General features: G+C 43.7%; 1 protein-coding gene across 6 annotated transcripts in view; it reads right to left on the bottom strand.

Annotated features, from left to right (window-relative positions):
• Positions 1-13,539, bottom strand: part of Lair1 (leukocyte associated immunoglobulin like receptor 1) — a 98,717-nt gene that overhangs the window by 81,751 nt on the left and 3,427 nt on the right. For all 6 annotated transcript variants that reach the window (XM_085842422.1, XM_085842417.1, XM_085842418.1 and 3 more), the window contains exon 2: positions 6,524-6,664. The gene's annotated coding sequence lies outside the window, so the exon portion shown is untranslated. The remainder of the gene's footprint in view (positions 1-6,523; positions 6,665-13,539) is intronic.

The raw sequence follows: 13,539 nt of genomic DNA, 5'->3' as shown, positions 1-13,539 counted from the left end.
ATGTACTGTCCTCTGAGAATCTATGAGTTCCCCAGCTGAGTGTTTCTGACCAGGTTTGCAGTGTCAAGCATGGATCTCCTCCTATGTAGAAGACCTCAAATCTAATCAGAGAATGATTGGTTATCCCAATAGCAGTCACGCTTCTATGACACAAGAGGATTAATCTTGCCTGGCAGGTTGGCACTGCTGTTTATAGATTTCTCACCCTGGATATTGATAAATTCCTGCAGAGAGGGAGTTATTGTCTTGAGTTCTGAACCTACTTACTGGTGATTCCACCGGGTTCCTGTGGATACTTCCAAACAGGTGTTGAAAGCACTGGTTAAATTTGAGTCTCCAGACAAAACCAAAAGACATGAATAGGAGTACAAGAGTTGAAGGGAGGAGGGAACATAGCAAGGATTGGAGGGACATAAGAGAGAGTAGGTGAGAGCAATCTTGATATAGTATACACATGTATGAAATTGTCAAAAACAAACTTATTAACTAAAAGTAAATCAAAAGGGGGGAGTAGATTTATATAGCCATATGGAAACAGTGCCGTTTAGCTGTTTCTTCTACAGCTCAAAGAGGAGGGATCCCAGGGAACTACTGTAGGAAATGTCCCTATCTGAGGCTGAAACATTCCAAGAGGAAGCAGGCTGCCCCAGTTCAAGGGACATTGGCTGCAGTTCTAGGTAGTACCACTAGATATCAGTATTCAGCGTGTCAGTGTTATGACCGAAAAAAGACAGGGGTGCGGGTGGGGTGGAGAGGTAGGGAATGGACAATAATGAGCAAGTATCATCTTGGAGGCTAAAATCCTATGAAAAGTTGCTTGTGAATTCTTTAGAGATAATCTATGCAACAAATTACTGCAAACCTAATACCTTACAAAAAGTCAGGTTGAGTTAAGGTAGCAAGGTAAACATCTCCCTCCAAAACCAATGGATTCCCGACTAACTGGTTTTGCATGTGAATCATCTACTTTCAGCCTGTTTATTTTTGTTTGCTTGTGCTTTGACTTCTTGTGGTCTCCAAAACTCTGTAGAGGACTAACTTTCTAGACGTGCCAAGCAACTCATCTATTGTGAGGTTTAATCTGGTTGTCAACTTGATTGGACCTGGGCTCAGCTAAAAGACACGCCTATCTGAGGCAGGTCATTTCCTGTGACCTGTGGACTGAAAGTCAGTGGCTCGCCATGAATCCTCTAGGCCTTCAGTGCTAGATTAAGACAGCTGAGGCATCCAGCTAGGTGGACTGGACTACTGGGCTCTCATCCTCTCTAGTGTCCAGACAGCCATTACAGCTACCCAGTCCATATTGCACAGACCAATCTAATAAACCCTATATAATATCTACTCTTGAGGCCCTGTCTCAAGACAAATAACAGCAACAACAAAAACATTCTGTCAATTCTATTTCTCTAAGGCATCTGTCCTCAGCTGTGGGTTGTGAGCCTCACTTTCTCCCTACGGAGACTTCCCTGACCTCAATCCTTAGGGCCACTGAACTTGCCTGAGTGCAGCTTCCTAATAAACCTGCCTTTAATATAATCTACTCTGATTTGGATTGGCTCATTTCACTGGTGTCAGAGAAATAACCTATCAATCAACACTCAAAAAAAAAAAAAAAAAGTAGCAGGCATTAATGTCCTCAGAGCCACAGAAATTATTCAACATTAACTAATCCTAAAGTTGATTTTAGGATAATACAATAATGCCTCTTGCTCACCAAGTCCCCTATCCCTAGTACCTCCTGACAAGACTTGTGCTTCTCCATGAAGTTTTGTGTGACACTATATGTCACCGTGTCTACTAAAACTACCCAATCAATGTCTGTTCTTTCTTATCTGTTGGTTTCATCCTATCTATATTCTAAAACATTCTGATGCCTGCATGAAATGAGAAATAAGGATGTGCATCCCAGAGGTTTGGGGTAGGAAGGGTGCCATTGTGAACACTGGACCAAGCCACCTTTGCAGGGACCATAGATTGCTCAGAGCAGGATCTATGTGAGTCTGGCAGTGAGATTTCTGCCTAGAAATGAGAACAGCCAGAAGGCTGCCTGAGGGAGAGATTGGTCCAAGGAAAGGTAGGCAAACAAGAGCAGAGAGGGTCAGGCAGGACAGCAAGGGGTAACGCATCACACACATGAATAGAAAGCACCATGGAGGAGAGAGGTTCTGGGAACATTAGAACTCCTCCTAGCCAGAGTCCTGACAGGATCCAAGCTTTCTTTCTCACTTGCAGATGCTTTCTGCACAGGTAAGCTTCTCTTTTGTTGCCTGCAATGTTCCTGCAGATGATAAGACAGAGACAGATAGAACCACAGAGACAAATACTCTTGCCCAAGCCTGGAGATGACAATCTTTGCAATCTTCCAAGCCTAGAATAGCCACAAGATCACATCTAAGGAAGAGGGAAAGCAGGACTTAGGACAAAGGTGGCACCTTTGGGGGTTGCTGCCTCCTTGGGTTTGAGCCCCAGCACAACATAAAACTGCATGTGGTGGTGTATACCTGTAATCCCAGAACTCAGGATAGGCAAGAGGATTAGAAATGTAAGGCCACCCTTTACCATATACAAGCTTGAAGGAGGCCAGAGTGGACTAGTTAAAAGTGTTTGAAACAGAAGAAAAAGGAGGGAGGGAGGGAGGGAGGGAGGGAGGGAGGGAGGGAGGGAGGGAGGGAGGGAGGGAGGGAGGGAGAAAGAAGGGAGGGAGAAAGGAGGGAGGGAGAAAGGAGGGAGGGAGAAACGAGGGAGGGAGAAAGGAGGGGGAGAGAAAGGAGGGAGAGAGAAAGGAGGGAGGGAGAAAGGAGGGAGGGAGAAAGGAGGGAGGGAGGGAGGGAGGGAGAAAGAAGGGAGGGAGAAAGGAGGGAGGGAGAAAGGAGGGAGGGAGAAACGAGGGAGGGAGAAAGGAGGGGGAGAGAAAGGAGGGAGAGAGAAAGGAGGGAGGGAGAAAGGAGGGAGGGAGAAAGGAGGGAGGGAGAGAGGGAGTCTCATTACCCAAAACAGCCTCCTCAGGAGTCCAACAACCCCAAAGGATGCTTTTGTGAGTTGAATTTAAAATCCCTGCTGGATCTCAGGCTCTTGTAAACGCTTGTCTCCTGGTGGTGGCATTGCTTAGGGAAGCTGTGCAATCTTTGGATGAGATCTGACAGAAGTAGGTCACTAGGTGCAGACCCTTCAAGGTTGTTCCTGATTCCTATTTTCTCTCTGCTTCCTGGTCTACTGTGGCACAGCTTCTGCCAAATGCTCCAGCTACCATAAGCTGTTCCTCACCTTCTCTTCCCTGCCGTGACGGACTGAAACCCTCTAACACCAAGCTGGAATAAATTGTTTCTCCAATTTATGTTGTTTCTGCCAGGTATTTTGGTAACATGAATGCAAAAATAACTAATCCTGTCACTTAGGATGTACTCAAAATCCCATACCGTTTCTTTTCCATTCAAGTGACAACTTCTTTGCTTGGCGTGCCTGCCCTCTTATAAAGTAATGTATTAACACACCAAATCATACACACCCAATGTCCAGCTAGAGCTAGCCCACTTTCTTATTTTCAACTCCTAACTCTGTTAAAGATTTGTAGTTTAGGGTGGTAGATAAGGGCATAAAAATATATTCAATAGTGAAAGTGTAAAATCCAGCATGAAGCTCCGCAGCTTCTAATTGTGTAGAAGTTCACTGAGCTGGGTGAACTTTGCATGATATATTTTTATTTGTCAGGTTTTTTAATAATAAAGTTAATAAAATTAAAAAAAATAATAACCCAAATGTCTTAGTCTGAGTTACTACTGCTGTGATGAAACACCAGGGCAAGGCAATTGGGAAAGTCAGGACAGGAACCCAAATAGGGCAGGAACCTGAAGGCAGGAGCTGACAGGGAGAGACCACGGGGGCGGGGGGGGGGGGAGGGGAGGATGCTGCCTCCTGGCTTGATCCACATGGTCTGCCCAGTCGTATGCTTTCTTACAGAACCACCGCCCAGGGATGGAACCACCAGCATCTTCCACCATCAACCACAAATTAAGACAATACCTGCTTCTACTTCCCCATCTTGTGGACCTCTCTCTCTCTCTCCTTTTTTTGTTATTTTTATTTTTTTATTCACTTTACATCGTGATCACAGCCCTCCTTCCACCTCTCCTCCCAGTCCCACCTTACAAATCCTTTCTCCCATTGGCACTTCTCCTTCTCTTAAGGGGACCCCCATGGGCACCACCTTACCCTGGGGCATCTAATCCCAGCATGAACCCTCTGAGGTCCAACCAAGCAGTCTAGGTAGGGGGAAGGGGATCCAATGGCATAAACAAAGACCAAGAGAGCCCCAACCCCATTTGTTAGGGGATCCATATGAAGACCAAACTGCATATTTGTTACAAATATGTAAGGGTCTAGGTCCAACTCCTGTATGCTTCCTGGTTGGTGGCCCAGGCTCTGTGAGCTGCCATGGTCCCAGGCTGGCTCTTTGAGTCTTCTTGTGGTATCCTTGACACCTCTGGCTTGCTCACTTCTATCCCCCACTGTTCCACAAGATTTCTCAAGTTCTGCCTGATGTTTGGCTGTGGGTCTCGGCATCTGCCTCCATCTATGGCTGGATACAGCCTCTCAGGAGTCAGTTATACTCCAATCCTGTCTGTAAGTATAGCTGAGTATCATTAATAGTGTCAGAGATTGGTTCTTTCACATAGGATGGGTCTCAAGTTGGAATGGTCATTGGTTGGCTGTTCTTTCAGTTTCTAGTCCATCTTTATCCCTGCCAATCTTGTAATTAAGACAAATTTGGGGTTGAAGATTTTAGGGGTGAGTTGATGGCCCCTCCCTCCTCTGGAAGTCCGCCTGGCTTCAGAAAGTGGCTACTTTAGTGTCTATATCTCCCTCTGTTAGGAATCAGAGGCATTTTCTTAGTCAAAGTTCCTTCCTCTCAAATGACTAACTCATGGCAAGTGAATGTACAACCAGCCAATATACCAAGTAAATTCATGTCCCATGATGCTTTCTTTCTTTCTTCCTTCCTTATTTTCTTTTCCTTTCTTTCTTCCTTCCTTTCTTTCTTTCTTTCTTTCTTTCTTTCTCTCTCTCTTTCTCTCTTTCTTTCTTTCTCTCTCTCTTTCTTTCTTTCTCTCTTTCTCTCTTTCTTTCTTTCTTTCTCTCTTTCTTTCTTTCTCTCTTTCTTTCTTTCTTTCTCTCTTTCTTTCTCTCTCTCTTTCTTTCTTTCTTTCTTTCTTTCTTTCTTTCTTTCTTTCTTTCTTTCTTTCTTTCTGACATAGTCTCATGTAGTCCAGATTGGCCTTGAACTGACTATATAGCTAAAAATAACCTTGAATTTCTACTTCCCCTGCCTCTACCTCCCATGTGCTGCCATTACTGGTATAAAGCAACGTGCCAGATTTATAAGGTACTAGGTGTTGAACCCAAGGCCTTGTGCATGCTAGGCTAGCATTCTTCCCACTGGGCTTCATTCCAGCCATGTAAATGTGGGAGTTTTATATGAGCATTTTGCCTATATGTAGGTATGTACACTACCTTGCCCTAAACTGTCAGAAGAGGGCTTTGATTCCTTGAGGCTAGAGTTACAAATGGTTGCAAGTCATGATGTGGGTGCTGGAAATTGAACCCAAATCCTGTGCAAGAGGGAAAAGAAATGCTTTTCATCCCTGGGCTAACTCTCCTACTCTGTATAATTTTATTAAAATGTAATTACAGCACTTTCCCCTTGCTTTCCTTGCTCCATCCAAGGCCACTCTCCCCAACAGAAAGACCTCTTTGTGTGTGTGTGTGTGTATGTGTGTGTGTGTGTGTGTATGCGTGCGTGCGCGCGCGCACACGCGTGCGCTATAGCATGCACATGTAAGGCAGAAACCATGTGGGAGCCTGTTTTCTCCTTAAACCTTGTGGATCCCAAAGACAGAACTGAGGTCCTTAGGCTTGGCAGAAAGTACCTTTACTTGATGAGCCATCTCACTGGTCCTTAATCTCTTTTGACAAGGACTCCAGTCGTGTTAGAGCCCACCTTTGTGACCTCACTTTTCTCCAGTCATCTCCTGTAACAATACAACCACATATGGGATACTGGGGTCTACCGTTTCGATAGGAATTTCAGGTGGTAAACACACATCAGCTAAAACACACTTTTACTTGGTGTGAATGATCTCTGATCTCTGACACCATAATGTAGGTTCTCCCAGTGCTTGGAGCAATTTATTCAATCTGATTGGCCCCAGAGTCTCTTAGCTGTTAACCTCCAAACTGAAATAGTCTTTCTGTAGGGAGGTGGGAAGCTCATGAAATCCACAAGCAACTTACAAGAAATACTCACACACCCCTGCTCCCGCCACCATCAGAGGCTACAGTAGAAACAAACAATTGATGGGGGAGAGGAAGCTGGTCAGTGGAACTGTAAGATATCAGGGATCTCCGGGAGTGCAGGATTTATGCAACATTACCCATGTTGGAGTTGGCTTTGCAGTGACACAGCTGCCCAAGTTGCCCATGTTCCTGTGAGTGCTCCTGTAAGTAGCTCCAGCAGGTATTAGCTCACCAGGCTGTATTTGGATGGACCCTTTCCTCCCCGCTGTCTGCACTCTCTATCCTGGATGACCAGAAGGACTCCTGTGTGAAGTAACACAACAGAGCGGCTTTCCTGGTGATCTTTGGATGGAGGACATCAAAACAGTGTGAGCTGGAGGAGAGGGGGAGGAAGACAGAGAAAGAAGATAAGAGACAGGAGCTGCAGCTCTGTTAAAGATTCTATAAGACCAAAGGACTGAACTTGGAGAGTGTAGATTAAAATGTTTTAAACCAGAGCCCCAGAGCCCAATTATCTCAGGCTATTTTTATTTCCTCTGAAAGCATTCCACTGGCCACCCCTGTGTCTGACCTAACATCCTGTGACTATCAAAACCTTCAAATGTTATCATCAGAAATGAATTGAATTATTCGACATCCAGCTGGTGTCAGAACTAGGCTCCCAGGTGGAGGAAATACATTACTAATGGTTTCATAAAGCAATATGGGAAGTGAGAGCTGCTTATTAAAAGATCCTAGGAAAAGAAACACCCTTAGAATGTATTCTTAGTACACCACCAACTTCCAGCAACCTAAAAGCTAAGAGTGGCATCAGATAGCAACAGAAACCCGTAGCAGGGATTTCCTGCAAGGGAAAGTACTGACTCAGGACCCCCAAGACTAAGTTCTCAGCACAAAGGAGTCATATTTGCCTCAGAGGGACTGGGTAGGTGAGGGGATAAGAGACAATGACAGGAGATAGAGTGTAAGGGAGAAGGGAAAGGGAACAAGGAATCAGGGGCAGGTGTGTGTGTGTGTGTGTGTGTGTGTGTGTGTGTGTGTGTGTGTGTGTGTGTGTGGTATTTGTCCCAGAGGGACAAAGGATTGCCTCTGGATGGAGAGGAGACAGACATGGCTGTTGCTAGGTAACTGTTGGGCAGAGCATAGAAGGAATGCCAACACTATTCATTTTGGGTTCCATAATAACCTATCACTTATTCCCTTTGGGGAAAGGAGTGTGTTTTGGTTGTGCCTTGCCATCAACAGTAGCTGGCACAAAGGAAAGCACCCATTCTTGAAAGACTGATCAAAAGGGAAGAGGGCTTCCCAAGTGTTCCACCAGACAAAGATTCCAGCTGCTTTTCTGGCAAGATGTAGGTGAGAACAGCCAAAGTGAAACAGCACCAGCCAGAGCACCCCATCTCCCTCATCTTGACGTCAGAAACTGGAGCAGTGGAGAAAGGGGGAGAATAAGGGGTCAGAACAGAACAGCCTGTGCTCTGCTCCCCTCCTTTGTCCCGTGAGGATCTGATTCAGGCTTGCACTGGGTTAAGAGATGCAACTTTGATCTGATCCATAGTTAGCCATTTTCATAAGTTAGGCTGAATGTTAAAGCCCCTGAAATTCCAACTATTGGGCAACCCCAAAACAACACTAAAATACAGAAGGCATTCTCCAGAATTTGGCTCAGGGGTGAGGAGGGAGAAGAGGAGGAGGAGAAAGGAAGGAAGGAAGAAAGGAATAAAGGAAGGAAGGATAAAACTGGGCCTCAACTGGGCAGAATGCCACATATGTTTAACTACAGCACTTGGGAGCCAGAAGCAAACAGATCTCTGTAAGTTCGAGAACAGCTTGGTCTAAAAAGCAAGTTTCAAGCTAGCCACGACTACACAAGGAGACCCTATCTCAAAAAGCATGGGTATAGTGGGGATGGAGAAATAGCTCAATGTTTCAAAGCACTGGCTGTTTTGCCAGAGGCCCTAGGTTCAGCTCCCAGCACACACATAGTGTTTCACAACTATCTGTAATTCCAGTTCCTCGGGTTCTTATCCGTCTTCTGAGAGCATGAGGCACATACATGTTGCACAGACATACAGAAGGCCAAAACAATCATACATATTTAAAATAAAAAAACAAAAAGGAAGGCTCAGACACGCAGAGGGCATGAAGAAGGATGAGAAAGATAACGCTGTTTTTTGCTTACACAGGGAGCTCCAACTTCATTTTTGAAGATATTTGCAACATTCATTTATTTATTTTACACATATGTGTGTATCGCTTTTTTTCTTTTTCTTTTTTTTTTTGATTCTTTGTATAGTTCTCTTTGGTTTTTTTCTGCTCTCTTTTCTTTTTTATTAATCATTCCAGTCATTTACATCTCAAATGATATCCCTATTACCCCTCCACAAAACCCTCCATCCCACATCTGCCTCTCCCCACTCCCCTTTGCCTCTATGAGGGTGCTCCCCCACCCATCCACCCTCTCCCGCCCCACCCCAGCATCCCTCTACGTTAGCAATCACCTTATTAGCTGAGCCCTTACACTGGTGCAAGACCCCATTTTTAAAATTCTTTTGTGTTTACTTTAGTTCAGACTGCATTTTAAAGAATATTTTAATTTTAGAATAATATCAAACTATTGATATTAGTATTAGCATTATTCACTTGCCTAGGCAAGTTGCCAAGGGCAGAGAGCTCCTAAACATCTTTCCCAGATTCTCTCCTATTATCATCTCCCATTCCTAAGATACCTTGTTCATAGCTAATGAGTCATATGGTCACAGTGTACTCAGATTCCCTCCGCTTTGACTTAATGTTATTTCTGTCTCAAGATCCTGTGACATTTGTCCCTCCTATCTCCTTAGTCTCCTCTTGGCCTTGGCAGTTTCACAGGCTTTCATTGTTTTAGTAACCTTGACAACTTTGAGAGCACCAGGGAAGGATTTTGTAAAATGTTCCTCATTTGGGGTGTGCTCCAATGTGTGTATGTGTGTGCTCCAGGGGTGCATGAGTGTGTATGTACACGCGTACGCATGAATGTATGTATGTATGTATGTATGCATGTTCACATCTTCGAAGATTCCTGTGCATCAATGTGCACACACATGTGGAGGTCAGAGGTTGATGACAATCGTCTTCCTGTATCTCTCTTCCATTTATTCACTGACACAGAGTCTCTAGCTGAATGCCGGGCTTGGAAGAGTTTGCTTACCACCTCGAAGCACGGATTCCCCGTCCCTGCCTCCCAAGACCTGGGATTAAAGATAGACCACCATGCTTCCATAGCTTATGCACAGGTTGTTTCCTCCAAACGGGGAGCATTCCAAAGTCCATGACAATAGAGGACATTTAGCAGTCATCATCATCTCAATGGCTGGTGACACTGGCCTTGGTCACTGGCTGAGGAAGCATTTGTCAAGTTTCTCAACTTTAAAGTTATTTCTTTTTATTTCTCCTCTCCAGAAATGTTTATTTGAGAAGGGAGTCTTAACGTGTTCAGACCATTCTTTAGGTTCAAGTCCCTACCATTCTTTGTTGCCCAGCTAGTCTTGGGATTGAGGCTTGTTACAGTGTCTGGTCAGCTTGCCAGGGGTCACATCATTTTCAAAAGGGTCTCTCTCTCTCTTTCTCTCTCTCTGTCTCTCTCCCTGTCTCTGTCTCTCTCTCTCTCTCTCCTAGCAGCTATAAAATGCCAATGGGTCCTCAATTAGTGGTGGCCTTATGTGCTAACCTTTCCTCCTCTAGGTGGACCTTTAGCTGGAGCTTGAGTGAGTTTTGTTCATAATGTCACATCTCCATAAATTAATAAGTGGATCTTACCTGTTATGTCTGGAAAATACATTTACTTGAAGTTATCCACCACTTCTGGCTCTTACAATCTGTCTGCCTCTTCTAAACAGATTCCTGAGCCTTGGCGGGGATGGGTGTAATAACATCCTGTTTAGGACTGAGAATCCCAGAGTATTTTGTTCTCTATACAGTGACCAGCTGAGGGTTTCTATGTTAATTGTACCTTCTGGAAAGAGAAGCTTCTCTGATGAGAGATGAGAGATTATTTGATCTATGAATATAGTAATAAGTCAGTGTTTTAATATTATGTTCACTTGGCAGAACATTATTGGCTCTCCCCTGGGGCCTATAACCTATGTAGCCACCAATTCTTGGCCCTTTAATAGTTCTAGATATAGATTCTCTGCCATCCTCTGTAGATAGATATTCAGAATGTTTCTAGCCCTATATTGTTAGGAACATAGCTGCTATGTATGTTTTTTTCAAAAAATTTTTTATGGATGAATGTCTTCATTTTTCTTGAATAAATAAATACCTGAGAGTAGACTTGCCAAATGAAGGTAGGAGTTCTGCAGAGAAATAGCGCAAATGGATAGATGAGTAAGTGATGGATGGATGGATGGATGGGTAAGTAAACACAGGTATGGATGGATAGATAGATAGACTGACCCCACTACTGGTACCAAGTTCTGTATTGGTTAACTTTTTATTTAAGTTTAGGATTCTAAAGGGAGAAGCTGTAATGTTTGGGGTGGGGGTGGGGTCATGATAGCAGAAGACTGGAGCTGAAAGCTGAGAGATTACATTTCAACTGCAAGCATGAAACAGAGGAAACAACCTGAAAGTGTCATGAGGCTAAAATTCTCAAAGCCCATCCCTAGTGATGACTTCCTCAAGCAAGGTACCTCCTCCTAACAGCTCCATACAGTTCTTACTAACTGGGGACCAAGTGTTTAAGTCCCTGAGTCTGGTGGGGAGGGAGCAGGCATTTCTTATTCAATGCACCACAGACAGACAGACAGACAGACATATACATGCATACATGTATACATACATACATATATACATGCACATGGACAGACACACAGATATAAATATAGATTGAATTAAATTTATGATGAGAATTGGCGCAAACAACTATGAAAGCTAAAAAGACCCAGAGAAGCAAGAAGTCGGCTTCCCTTTGAGTCTGAAGGCCAGAGAATCGGGTGTTCAAGTGTCCTGCACCAGGAGAAGAGGATGTTACAGGTATGGAATAGAGTGTGAACTTACCCTTTTCTAAGCCTCAATAGATGGGGGAGAGGCAAGAATCTTGCATCTGGCCGGGCGTGGTGATGCATACCTTTGATCCCAGCACTCAGGAGGCAGAGGCAGGCAGATTAGATTTCTGAGTTCAAGGCCACCCTGGTCTACAGAGTGAGTTCCAGGACAGCCAGGGCTACAAAGAAACCCTGTCTTGAAAAACCAAAAAAAAGAATCTTGCATCTGAGTGATGAGTTGAAATCTAATCTCTAACAACTGCTCTCAGACACTCCCAATGTGAATAAAGAAATAATATTGGCTACTGTACCAATAATCCATGTATCCCCCAACCCAGTCATGTTAGCACATAAAATTAGCAACTCTACCATCTGGACTCTCATTAGGTAGTTCAGCTGTGAGGTGCAAGCTGTCAGTTATTTGAGTATATGCTTGAATGTAACCCTCACACATGAAGAGAGCCATATCCTACGTGTCTTCTGTATCCAGAATCAATCATTTCTTCCCATTACGTATTCAGATAGAATATTTACTTATTTTAATTGTTATTAGTATTTATTTATTGTACATTGCAATTTGTTTCATAATATTCTCTCTCTATATATATATGTATATAGAGAGATCATAGATCTAGATATTTCTATATATAGAAAGATCATGTATATAGATCATATTCATATATACATATGTGAATATGACCTAGTTCTACATATGACAGAAAACATGCAATATTTGCCCTTATAAATCTGGCTTATGTCACTTAACACGAGGATCTCCAGTTCCATCTAATTTCTTGCAAATAATGATTCATTCTTTACTGCTGCACAAAATTCTGTTGTGTGTATACATAACACTTTCTTTTAATCCATTCATCTGTTGATGGATACCCTGGCTGATTCTGTAACTTGACAATTGTTCATAGTGCTGCAGATGTGTGGGCATCTCAGGGGTATCTTCACTTAAATATTTTCTTTTTCCAAAAGTCATACACTATATTTCTTCTTTACCTTACTTACTATATAAACATGGGGAGCTATTATCCATAGGAGGCTGTGTTGCTTGCTTTTAGGACACAAAGCAGTGCCTGGAACAGAGCAGAGACCTGCATTGTGTATGAGGCATGTAGGACAATGAATCATAGTTGATTCCATTTAGTGAGGACCTACTATGTGCTAGGAATAGGAAGCAGAATGTGGTAATATTTCCAGGAACCTCCACCTACCTGGCTAACCAGTAAGGCTCCTCTAGTCTAAGTAGAGTCTCTCAGCTTCTGACCTGCTCTCACCTTCTGTCAGGAAGGGCTGCGAAAGAGGGTCCCTTAGAAAAGGGGTCCTCCAGAGCTTCTCTCACATTTCTCTGGCTCAGCATCACCATGTCCCGCCTCTTCCTCTGCTTGCCCCTTGCATGCCAGTGAGGCACAGTGTCTGGATAGACCAGAGCTTGCAGACCAGCCAGCTCCAACCCACGGACAGGTTTTATTTGGCCCACATAGTCATTTTTTTTATTTGAATTCATTTTAACATTTAAAAGCTGAGGGATTTTGCTTTAAAAATATTCAGATTTCAGTCTTCGTTTGGAAATTTGGAACATCTGGTAAGGCTGGGTTCCTCTTCCCATATGGCAACACTGGCTGAGACTAAATGGCATCAACCACGTGTCCAGAACCAGCTTCTCCACACACAGCCTGAATTAATGCCCATGGGCCCTGAGGTTATTTGGGAATAGTGTCCCCAGCTGGGGACTCTAGAAACCAGCAAGGACCATATCTCCATTTCTCCATATCTCCATAACTAAAAGAAATAAATAGGGTATAATGTCTGATGCAGGTCAAACTAACAGACCTGTATCAGACATACCACACATCTCTAATGTAATAGGACAGGTGTCTTGAGTTTAATCAATGCAGACTGAAGCAATTCCCCAAGGGGGCTGCCTTCTGGAACCAAACCACACATTCAGGATGCGGACAGATGGAGACAAATGGAGTGGAGGACAGAGAGGCAATCAGTTCAAATTCTCGCCCCTCCATCTCTCTCCCTCTCCCCCATCTCTGTGTCCGTGTGTCCGTGTGTCTGTGTCTGTCTGTGAATCTGTACTCGATTACGATTTCTCATCAAAGCTTTTGATTCTGAGTTGGGATGCTACTGCTTACCTTCTTTGGCTCTCACTTGTTTTTTAAACTGACACATAAAATATTTATCCTCTCAGTTTTATAGATGG

This window comes from Mus caroli, unplaced genomic scaffold (assembly GCF_978045245.1).
Source record: "Mus caroli unplaced genomic scaffold, Mus_caroli_1 scaffold_8, whole genome shotgun sequence".
Classification (NCBI taxonomy): domain Eukaryota; kingdom Metazoa; phylum Chordata; class Mammalia; order Rodentia; family Muridae; genus Mus; species Mus caroli.
Note: the sequence above shows the minus strand (reverse complement) of the source record. Positions and strands in the feature narration are given on the sequence as shown.